Raw genomic sequence first — 13,038 nt, forward strand, 5'->3', positions numbered from 1 at the left:
CTAACCCATCCTCCCACCCCCCTCCCCTCTAGAACCCTCAGTTTGTTTTTCAGAGTCTATCGTCTCTCATGGTTCGTCTACCCCTCCGATTTCCCCCGCTTCATTCTTCCCCTCCCGCTACCTTCTTCTTCTTCTTTTTTTTTTTTCTTAACATGTCATCTTTAAACACTGCTTAATAATTTCATATAAGAAAGTCCTTGTTTTAGAATAAGTTGTAAACCAACTTGACAGAGACAGGTTTTTGACCTATAATTTTGTACATTCCTTGGGTTCAATCACAGCACTGGCTTCACAATGGATGCTTAGCAAATTCCTCTTAAATGCAGAGTAAGTTTGAATCAGCAACTAAATTCCTAATTTTCAATGTCAGGACATTTCTTTTATCAGAGTGAGGTTCTGCAGACTGCAGTCCAGGTCTTCTCTAGGCCTGATGCTGTTTGATCATCATCATCATCATCATCATCACAACTATCATCATCATCCTTATAATCAAGAAGCATTTATTCAATCCTTCTGGAATGAATGGCAGCTGCTCAAGATCTATCTTCAGGTAAGAGGAGAAACAGCTGGTTATCATTCCCTATATAGTAACCTTTCATATTTCCAGAGCCTATGAGCATTAGCTTCAAAAGAGCCTCAAATATTGATAAGGTTTGTTGCTACAAAAAAAGGAGTAAGAGGAATGGCAGAGAACATATTATGGAAGGGGAGGGATTGTGTGTATTATCAGCTTGCTACACATCTCCTCACTCAGTATAATGCAGCAGACAAGTGCAGAAGATGAGCTGTTAGTCTCTTGGTGTACCTCATTTGTCATGGGTCCTCTTATGTCTGCAAAGGCAGGGACACCGCTGTTATCACGAAGAGTTTGTCATGGGACCAGTATTATGTATGCACACTGAGTGCACTTTTGTTCTTGTCACTAAATGTAGTTGAGAATGGTCATGTTGCAATTTCGCCAATGCTTTTGGCAGTTGAAATTAAAATCAAATCCCCAAATATAGATTTAAAGAAGATAGGTGGTTTTTCTCATTCTCTAAAGATGTAGGGGATAAATTTAAAACATTCTTTTGGTAAGTCATTGTTTACAATTAAAAACCCATCTAATATCCTTAGTATAGCCCTAGAACAGGACTAATATTTGATTAATTAGATAAAGAATTAGAGACCACCCTAAAAAAATACGTATGTGATTTCCATTTTGAACTCCATGGTTTTAGGATTCATCATTTTGTGTCATTACTCACACATCTATTCATAAAGAGGTAGTTGTTTCTGGAAAATGGCACTGGAAAAGTGAAGGTTGGTTTGAATGAAAATCCAAATTTGGTTATCATCCTCCTTTGAATAGAAGTGAAACAACATATCTGAGCTTTCAAAATTGCCTGACTTTATTCTAGTGTTTTGGGCCAAAGTCTGAGTTACATATTTCTTGATTGAATTTTACTTTTTGTTCTTTCTAGGTCTCCTTTTCATTTGATTCAAGAGCATATATATAGATCTCTCTATCTTTGCCATCTTTCTTGATTTTCACTTTTTAGCCCAAGGAATTCAATTATAATTCATCTGGCAGATGGAAAGCTGAGGCCCATAAGGGTAGTAACAAATACTAAAAATAATGAGAAGGATGTAAAAATATCCTGATTTCGGGTCGGGGGGATTTAATAGTACTCAGAGGTGTTTTAATTAATTAATTAATTAATTAATTAATCTCTTAGTTGTCATTCCTCTTCTTTTTCTAATTCCCTTTGCTCAGGCACTGAAAAATATTCTTTGGCCAGAATGCTGAAGCTAAAGCAAATAGCCTTCCTCTAGTAACTGCTCACCACTCCTATAGTCAGAATTGGTGTCACTAAACAGTGGTTGTGAGGGCCAGGTTTTCTGGGAAAATTCTAATTTGAGAGAGGTTCTACTGTCTCTCATAAACATATAAACGCAATTTATAGCATATAGCATATTACCCGATTCAGGGATTGGAAGACTAAGGTTACTCTTCATGGTGAATATTAGTCAATTGATTAGTCAATATGTATATTTGTGTGTGTATATGTATGTATATATACACACACTATGTATATATGTATGTTTAAAAAATATATATATTTTATACATATTTAAAATATTACACATATTTAAAAAATACATTTATATATTTAAAATACGTATATATATACACAATATGTATATATGTATGTCTAAAATAAACTGTGTGCAAATATGCAAACATACAGATGATTCTCATTCTCATTAGTTCCATTCTACTGAGTTGTTGCAGACACTGAATTAGCAAATGCTGAATCATCGCTCCCCGGGGAAATACAGAGTTAGGTTCCTGCAAGCCTCCTGTCACAACAGTCTTGTCAACTGATCAATACAAAGCCCTGTTTTATGTATATTTCTGTTTAAAGATACCTTATTTAATATATGTTGCCAAATCATTAACATTAAACTCAAGACCAACAACACTATAACTCATGTTTGAATGAATCTTATCTAACACGACTTTCTCTGTAAGGCACATCACAGCCTTCTTGCACTTAGTAACACTAGACAGCACTTCAGCAATACACTCGAGGGTCATCTTAAGCAGCAAAATCAACAAAAAGCACAAAAATTCAAAAAAATGTGACACTTAATGGACCATGAAAAAGACACTTGTTTACAGTATGAGAAGTGAAACAAAAAGACAGAGTGTAGTCTTGTTTGACTTCAGCTGGAAATGTGCATTAGGTGATTCAAATTTTTCTTCCTTCTGTGCGTTGTCTGCAAATGATCATGAAAACCCTGCAAATATTTTCTTTTTATGGAACACTTCATGAATTTGTGTGTCATCCTGTGCAGGGGCATCCTAATCTCCGTATCATCCCCAAATTAGTATATGTGCTGCCGAAGCAAGGATGAAACCCCACAAGTACTGGCTTTATGGTTACAAATACATTCTAGCAAGTGGGCAAATTTACGATACAGAATCCACACATAATGAGAATCGATTGTGTGTGTGTATACTTGTCTTATCTAATTGCAGAGGAGAAATTTGCAAAAACTTAACATCTAAAAAAACTAAGTTGGCAGTATTAGCAATTTCTTGGGAAATCCTAAAATGAGTGGAGATTCAGCCTGACCTTTTACCTTCTATGTCTCTATTTACCATTGCTGAATAAAGGCACTGATCCTTAGAAGCACAAAACTGAGACTTTCAGTTCACAAAAAATTAATTTATAATCTTCCCATGAGATTTTGTTGTTTACTCATTAATGTTACATTCGAGCCTTGTGATTCCCAAAAAGAGAGAGATTTGATGGTCTCCACATACCCCACCTTTCTTGCTTCTGTGTCTTCTTGACATAGTACACTGTCTACCATATTATGTGTTGGAGAAGCACCACTGTTACATGTACAAATTGCTTATACTTACGAACTTTCATTTAAAAAGGGGAAACAACATCCAAGTTAAAAGTCAGTCAAGTGTCACTGTCACCAATAGATGGTGTCAGTGTTAACTTATATAGCAGTTATGTCTAACCAAGAAATTGAATTTGAGGAGAAATTTTCAGAACTTAATATGTATATCAATAGAATAGCTTCTATAGTTGTATATGTGCCCATCTCCTCCATTTGGCTGTTATTTTAAGAGCAGCAGTGGTGTTTTACTAATTTTTGTAGACTTCATGTATATCACAGCGTCTGATACTGAGTAGATGGATCTCAGCAAAATATAATTTGTACGGAAATAAGGACACATCATTGATTTCAAGAATCTTGCATTTCACTAATTTTTATTTTGTTTTTCAATTGAGAAAATTTTCTACCTTCTTTGGATAATTTTAGCTTCACCAATTTGAAAGGCTAGAAAGTTGATTCTGCTTTTTCCAACTTGTTTCTTTAAATTTTCTTCTTATTAAAACAGAATACTATGTTTATTGTAAGAAAATTAGAAGATAAACAAACATGAATAAAATGAAACTCACCAATCATTCTACTTCTTGGTTATAATAACTCTTAATACTTCAGCATATATATTTTTTCACTGATCGTATCTAGAGTAAAATCTGCTCCTTCCCCATCCTCTACACCGAGAACTAGAGAGTCTCTGTTACTTTAGGGAATGTGGTATATTCCTCTGGGTTGTAACATGGTTTAAAGCATTTCCTGCTAAGATTTCTATTGGAATATGTTCTAAACAGTGTTCTTTGTTAATAGGCACAAGATCTACATAAGAAGGCAAAAATAAATATGCAGATCATTGGAGACAGCCAAAGCCTACAAAAGCAATTGTATTAACATTTCAAGTAAAACTTGCAGAAGGCTTGGTCAGAGGAATTTCCTGTCCTTGGAAAGGATGGGAAGATTTCTCAACTTTACATCTGAGATATTATTGAACTAACTCCTGATATCTGGTATCATACTCTCAAGGCCAGGCTTAATACAGGTGCTATGTTTAATTATCCATCAAATATTGTGATTTGTGTTCTCAGTGCCACACCTATTGATTTCTTTCAAATGAAACCTAAAAGGGAACGCAGATCACACTTGGAAAGGACAATTTTACTGGCAATAAAAATGATTTGACCAATTATATAATTAAAATAATGTCAATAACAACAGCTAGCAGAACTGAAACTGTGAAATTCAGGCAGGAAATAAGTGATCTTAATCAAGGCAGGTATTTGGTCCTCCTTGAAATCTACAGATATATGAGTAGAAATGACAATTCTGCCTGACACAACTATAGTCAGTACAAACTTCTAGTAGAGCCTCCATGATAGTTTTTAAATATCTTTGGGGAGGTATTGATATTCAATAAACCGAACATGTTTAAAGTGTATAATTTGATAACTTTTTACATATGCCTACACCTGTGAAACCATCACCATAGTCAAGATAACAAACATATCTCCAATCACTTCCTAATGCCCCCTGTGGTGCCTCCCTCCCCTGGCTTCATGCCCACACTCATCCTGAGGCAAATACTAATTTGCTTTCTTTCACTACAGAGTTTGAATTTCCTAGAATTCATACAAATGGGACCATACAGTACGCACTTTTTTACTCTGGCTTCTTCATTCAGAATATTTAGAAATATATCCATGTGTTTGCATGTAGCATTAGCTTATTCCTTTATATTGAAAGATATTATTCCACTTTAGGAATACACCACAATCTGCTTATCCATTCACATGATGATGGCCATCTGGGTTCTTTTAATTTTTGGCTATTACAAATAAAGCTGCTATGAAAATTTGAGTTCCAGTCATTTGTAGACATAAGCTTTCATTTCTCTTGGATAAATACCTAGGAGTGGAATGATTAGGTCATATAGTAGATGTATATTTAGCTTTTTAAAGGCTGCTGAACTGTTTTTAAAGTGACTGTACCATTTTGTATTCCCATCAGTGTATAAGAGATACAGTTGTATGAGACATCTTCTCCAGTACTTAATATGATGGGTCTTTTTAATTTTAGACAGTCTAATAATATGTGTTGGTATCAAATTGTGATCTTAATTTGTATTCCCTTCAGGACTAATTATGGTGACCATCCTTTCATGTACTTATTTGCAATCTATATATCTCCTTTTCCAAAGCATCTTTTAAATTTTTGTCCAGTTTATTGTACTATTGCAATATATTTTTGTGTAATCTTATTATTGAGTTTTGAGAGTTATTTAACTTGTGGATATATATTTTATATATGTCCTTCATCAGATGAGTAATAGGAAAATATTTTCTCCTAGTCTGTGATTTGTGTTTTCATTCTCTTCCTTTCAAAGACTGTAAGTTCTTAATTTTGATGAAGTCCAATTTATTAAATTTGTTATAGGCTGGGACACCAAGGTGGCTCAGTCAGTGAAGCATTTGCCTTCGGCTCAGGTCATGATTCCAGGGTCCTGGGATCAAGTCCCACATCAGGCTTCTTTCTCAGCGGGGAGCCTGCTTCTCCCTCTGCCTGCTGCTCCCCCTGCCTGTGCTCTCTCTCTTCGTCTCTCTCTGACAAATAAATAAATAAAATCTTTAAAAAAAATGAATTTGTTATAGGCTGCTTTTGGTATTGTATGTAAGAAATCTTTGCCTAATACAAGGTCGCAAAGATCTTCTCCTATGTTTTACTTCTACATGTTTTATAGTTTTGCTTTTATATTTAGGTCTACGATCCATGTTTAGCTAATTTTTGTATATGGTGCAAAATATGGATTCAAGTTAAATATCCTGTATTTGGACATTTAATTCTTCCATGGTAATTTATTGAAATGACTATTCTTTCTCCATTGAATTGACTTTGAGTCTTTGTGGAAATTTACTTCAATATATACATACGATTTCCGAATTTTCTATTCTATGACATTGCTCTGTTGTCTATCTTTATGCAGTATCATACTGTCTTGAGACTGTAATGTATCAAGTAATAATAATAGTAGTGGAAGTACTCCAGATTTGTTCTTTATTTTTAAAGTTGTCAGCTTCTATAAAGTACCTGGTAGGATTTTGATTTCATTGCATCAACTCTATGTATCAATGTGGAAGAAGTGACACATTACCAATATTCAGACTTCCAACAATTAATATGGTATGTTTCCCAATCTGTTTAGATCTTTAATTCCTCTCATAAATGTTTTGTAGTTTACAGTGAACAGGTCTTGCATATATTCTATCAGATTTATTCCTAATTTTTCGTATTTTTGTTATTACTTTAAGTGCTTGTTTTTATTTCAATTTGCAATTTTATACTCGTGTTTAGAAATACAATTGATTTTTTTTTATATTTATGTTGTATCCTAAAATTTTCCCAAACTCGTTGGTTCTGGCAGCTTTCTTGTAGATTCCATGAAAATTTGATCATAGACAATTATGCCAGATGTGAACAGAGAAAGTTTTGTTTGTTTTCCTATCTGGGTGATTTAGTTACTATTTCTTGTCTTGTTGTGCTGGCTAGAACCTTCACTATCTTGAATGGAAATAGTAATAGCAGAAATTCTTGCTAGGTTCCTTATTTTAGAAGAGAAGCATTGAAATTTTTACCACTAAGTGCTTTTTAAAGTAAAAACTGAAAAGTGACTACTAAAACATTTGAAATTACATATGTGGCTTGAAATACACACACATTCACATATATACACATATTTTATGTGGGGTGAGGTGGGGGTCCAAATTCATTCTTTCACATCATGATATGCAATTGACTCTGAGTAATTCTTTATATATGTTTCTGTAATCAGTGCTAATATTTTATTGAAGATTTTTGAATCTAAGGATATTGTTCTGTAGTTTTTTCCCCCTCTTTAATTGCCTTTATTTGGTTGATATCATGATAATTATGGTCTCGTATAATGAGTTTGGAAGTAATCCCTTCTTTTTTATATTTTGCAAGAGTTTTTGAAGGATTTGTATTAATTTTCCTTTAAGTGTTTGCTAGAATTCATTCATGAAGGGCTTCTGGGCTTGGGCACTTTTGTGAGACATTTTCTAAATTACTAATTCAAATTTTTACTTACTATATGTATTCTGATTTTCTTTTCCTCCTAAGCCTATTTCAGTAGTTTGTGTCTTTCTAGAATTTAAAAAAATTTCACCTAAATAATCTAATTTGTTGTCACATAATATAAATATTTTCTTATAATACTTTTTATTTCTGTAAGGTTGGGAATAATGTCCTCTCTTTCATTCCTCATGTTAGTAATCTGTGTCTTCTTTTTCCTGGTCAGTCTAGCTAAAGATGTTCCAATTTTGCTGATCTTTTTAAAGAACTCACTTTTGGATTCACTGATTTTCTCTACCTTTTTTCCTATATTTCATTTATTTACTGGTTTCTTTGATGTCTAAAAGGCTTTCTGTTTTCTTATTGCAAATAGTGCTTCTCCCATTTTCTGGAAAATATTTATTTTTATCTTCATCCGGACCCTAGGATCTATGCTAGGCTATGTGGATATAATGGTAAGCAAAACCAGATGCAGTTCCCAATCTATGGATCTTGTATTCTAGAGAGAGGATAATTAATCACATTATCAGACCAAAAGATGCTTAGTTAAAACTGATAATAGTCTCATTTAAAAAAGAAACATAATTCTAAGAGAAGATATAAAAAAAACTACCTGACTTAGAGAGAGAACAAAGATTATATCCTGGTGGAAGTATAGAGAGGAAGAAGTTAATCAAGATTACACCTGAGCAGGTGACGTAAGAGCATTATGGACAAAAGATGCAGTGTCTGCAAAAGCTTTGCCTATGTACAACACTGGAAGGAGGAAAATGTGGCTAGGATATAGGAAAGAGAGGGAAAGAAACAATCTAGTGCTTCCCACAACATACTGTTGGCTGTTTAATAGCCTGGATATCAGGGTGAGGATTCATGAGAGAGAGAAAAAAGTGTCAAGAATGTCTCCTTACCTTTGGCTTGTAAAATTGGATGAATGGTGGTACAATTCCTTGGAATAGGTGCTCCTAAAATGTTTGCTTGAGGTCATAAATTCAGCCCTGATATGTTGAATTTAAGCTGCCTTCAAACAGAAATATAGATTAGGCAACTGTATATAATAATCATAATAATAGTAATAATAATAGTGTTATGTAGCCCTTATTGTACACTGGGCATTATTTTAAGAGCTTCATATAACAATGCACTTAATTATTCCAACAAACCTAGAAAGTTTGTTATTAGTTTCTTTTTACAGATGAGGCATAAAAATATGTGTGTGTGTGTGTGTGTGTGTGTGTTTATATGGAGCTCAGCAGCAAGACTGGGGAATTGAGAGACCAGAGGACCAGAGAATTGAGTAGGACTGGTAAACAGTTTTGATGGCTCCTTTTAGGCTAGTGAACTCAAATTTATAATAATATCAATAGGAGTACTGTGGGATACTTGGCCACTTGGGTGATGACAGAGAGAAAGCAGAAAGTGGGCTGCATGACAGATGAGGTTTTGCTTATGAGGTGTGAAAAGATAGAAGAGCAAAGGAGTTTATGGTATGGCCAAGAATATTACTGAAATAATTCATGATAAGGAATTGGAAAAAAAGAGTAGATTGGAGATTAGCATAAATTAAGGAGTCAGTGGATTCCCTTTTAGCTGATCTGGAGCCCCCACAGAATCCTTGAAAATCCAGGAATATGATTCTTTATACAATGCAAGCTTATGATGTGCCTTGGCTTAACCTCATAAAAATACTATCAATATGCTTGAACTCCAGAAAATTGTGCTTGTTCTCGGTCACTAAATCACAACAAAGCTGTTTCTCTTAAGGTGCCAAGGATAATCTCAGTGATATCCAATCCCCGGAGGTCTGTGCTTTGTAAGCCCAATAAAGCTAAATCCAATAAATCTATTCACAATTAAGATACTTTTTCATATTCATTAGACTTTCACTTTAATTAAAGGTTTATTTCTCTGTGTGTATTTTTAGAAAATGTGGAAGTTGAAGCTATAAATCTAAACCTTAAATAAACCTTTCCTTAGGCTTATATATTGGCAAAAATTATTACTGAAGTAGCTTCAATATTAATAATAACTATTAACAAATAGCTCTGGTCAACATAATCTCAGAGGACACCTCTATACTTTCAGCATCAGTGGCCCATCATTACTGAGATATCTAGAAAAATGTTTGGGGACAGGTGGGGAAAGAGATAAACTGAGACCCTCAGTAGAATGGCACTGAAAGGAAAAATGTGCAGTTTTGTGATGTTCTACTCTTCGGATTTTCTTAGGCTAACCAAATCAATGTGAGGAAGAACATTCTCGCCTTACATTACTGTGTAATCAAAGTTATTTACTTGCACATTTTGGGGATTGTAAATGATTCTGACCTTTGCTAAACTATTATGCACAGAAAGGAAAACTGTCCCTTTAAAACTTGCCTCTTGGTGTTAATAAATTAGGGACCTCTCACAGTTCCTTGCCAGACTCCATTTGTTGTAATGTTGAATTGAACTTTCCAGGTGAAATGAACAGCTGCCAAGCTAGCCTTTCAAGAAGCTGCCTTTGGGAACATAATACTTTATTATCCGTGTTGTGCCAATCTATGCTGAGTAGTAGTTAAAATAATGAGAGGTCTGACTAAGTGGTCTATTTCAAGGTCTATTTTCTCCTTAGCTAGAGAAGCACCGTCAGACCGTTCATCCATCTGTTCTTCCTCAGGGCACAAGAAGCAAGTCAGTTGGCTGGAACTAAAGTCTTTCACCTGTTTTTTAAAAAACTAAACTTATAAACTGAATACAGTCTCTAATATGTTTATCGAAAGCTAAGGTTTTGGCTTCCCTGGAATCACATCTTCTTTAACTAGTTAAGAATCTTTCACACTTGTTTTGAGTTTAAAAGTTTGCCAGTTTTCTGTGCCTACTAATCAAGGGTAGTTAGTTCTTTTTTTTTTTTTTTTTACACTAACCCCTTCAAACTTCAGCTCCTGGTTTATGACAGAACAAAATTTACCATTAGTCTAGTTCTATTTCTTGCTGGCAGATCATAATTTCCTCTTAAAAGGTTTTTGGGGAAAGATGCAATAATCTTCAAAAGTTGGCTTGGACATCAAATGGCTTTTATTAAGCAACAGTTTGAGTTGAGTACAAAAGAATTGAAAACATATGTCAAATAATAGAGGAAAAATGTCTTTGGAAAACCACATATTGGGTCTTTCCAACAGCAAAACAACTTAAAATTTGTTTTGGTGCTTGGCAAAAATAAACATGTATGAGTCTGTTGGGAAGAAATGGAAGAAATCCAGTTTTCTGGGAAGAAGACATTGAATTATCTCTTGTCAAGAAGTAGTATAACCTGTTCATATCTTTCTTATCTCCAGGAATAGTGACAGAGAAGATTATGGTAACTAACATCCTACGTATAGAAGAATTGTCCTAATTAACTGCAGGGCAATTTGTTTTTAAAAATAAATTTCCTGGAATGAGATCTTGCCATTTGCAACGACGTGAATGGAACTGGAGGGTATTATGTTGAGTGAAATAAGTCAAACAGAGAAAGACATGTATCATATGATCTCACTGATATGAGGAATTCTTAATTGCAGGAAACAAACTGAGGGTTGCTGGAGTGGGGGGTGGGGTGGGAGGGATGGGGTGACTGGGTGATAGACACTGGGGAGGGTATGTGCTATGGTGAGCGCTGTGAATTGTGTGAGACTGTTGAATCACAGATCTGTACCTCTGAAACAAATAATGCAATATATGTTAAGAAAAAAAAAAGAAGAAGGTAGTGGGAGGGGAAGAATGAAGGGGGGTAAATCGGAGGGGTAGATGAACCATGAGAGATGATGGACTCTGAAAAACAAACTGAGGATTCTAGAGGGGAGGGGGGTGGGAGGATGGGTTAGCCTGGTGGTGGGTATTGAGGAGGGCACATTCTGCATGGAGCACTGGGTGTTATGCACAAACAATGAATCATGGAACACTTCATCTAAAACTAATGATGTAATGTATGGGGATTAACATAAGAATAAAAAAATAAATTTCCTGGAATGTAATGCAAGACTGGAGGGAATACAATAATACTAGAATTCTAGACACCATAACAGGCACTGAAGGGGCTAATTTTTTCAGGAGCCTCATTCAAAATTCCCAAATACTACTTAATGCATTCTATATTCATCCCAGTAGCTGGAAATGGTATTTACCCCTATTCATCCTGTTCTCTTTCATAGCTTATGGATTATAAACTGGAAGAGCCCTTAGAGGTCCTCTACCGTGACTGTAATTTGATCTCAGAGTATAGGTCAGTTTCTCAAAAGGTCCTTTCTTGACTCTCTTCATCAAAATTAGATCTTCCTGCACTAATTTTTTACTTATGAAACCTGTGTATTTTCCATTCTAATCTTTATTACGATTCGTTAAAAAAAATTTATGCTCATCTGATGTCTACTATCCCATTATGCCATTAGCTGTGGCTATACTGTATCCCTCCTATTCCCAAAATAATATCTTCACAGCCTCACCTCTGATTTCAGCCACTCATCTCACAATGATGATAAACTTCTTGCCTCCAGGGGTCTTTCATTTTACAGGAGTAAACTTTTCTCCCTCTGCTGTAGTCCTTGTGGGACCCATTCACCAAGCAGACATTTCATCCAGTGGGGTCCAGAGCTGATGGTGAAATGCTTTAGTTTATCCTCAGGTGGACGATGCTGAACTACTGGATTCATTCCTATATAGAATTCTAGACTTACTATTGGTTCTACTAAATACTATATAATTGTGAATGTAGCCCATTTGCCTGGTGTCTTGACCAAAGTGTTCAGATGCACACTGGGAGGATCTGATTTTTTTTCTTAGGTTTGTACAAAGTTGGTTGTATTGTTGAATTTGAGTCCTCAGACAGTGTGTCAAAATGGTTTACCTTGCACTGCACCAAGGGTTCTTTTGTCCTTTACCAACTGATCAGCAGATTTTCACACCTCATTATCACCTTTTACTGGACTGTCTCCAGATTCATGCTTGGAATTCTTTTCTGACAACATCGGAGCTAGTTCTTGGTTCTTGTTCCCAAGGTGGGGTCATGGAGACCCAGGAATATCCCCCGTGTTCTGGAGTTTCATTCATTCACTACCTCTTTCCCACTGAGTTCTGACAAGAACATCAGAGTCTTCAGCACTCATTTGTTTCATAGTCCTTTTCTAAAGGATCTTTAGTTTTTCTCAAAATTTCACAGCAAGCTAGAATCTAGGTTTATACATAGTTCTCAAACTGTTGTGTCTCCAGAGCTTGGGAATTCAAACCAGCTGACTTTTGAGATTTCTATTCCAGGAACTAAATTGCTTAGAGATTTTCAAAACCAATTCTATCTTTTGAATTATGACCCAGAGCAGAAAAGTAATCAAAGTGCCTGGCATTAGAACCAAAGGGTCACTAGTTGCAGCCAAGCAGTTCAGAGTTCTGAGGAAAACCAATGACCCTCTAGTGGTCCCTGGAGCAGAGCTCAGCAGAGAGGACCTAATGGAAAGCCATTTAAATTTGAAGTTCAAATTCAGTCTCCATGTCAAATTCAGAAGGAAAAACTATTCACCAAGTCACATACATGATAATAAGCCTTGAAGATTACAAG

The 13,038-nt window shown here is 35.2% G+C and overlaps 1 pseudogene; it reads left to right on the plus strand.

Annotated features, from left to right (window-relative positions):
* Window positions 1-430: 430 nt before the first annotated feature.
* The window catches only part of LOC118003560, a 28,971-nt pseudogene continuing 16,363 nt past the window's right edge, over window positions 431-13,038 (plus strand).

The sequence above is a fragment of the Mirounga leonina genome, unplaced genomic scaffold (genome assembly GCF_011800145.1).
Source record: "Mirounga leonina isolate KUSES-001 unplaced genomic scaffold, KU_Mleo_1.0 Mir_91, whole genome shotgun sequence".
In the NCBI taxonomy this organism is placed as follows: Eukaryota; Metazoa; Chordata; class Mammalia; order Carnivora; family Phocidae; genus Mirounga; species Mirounga leonina.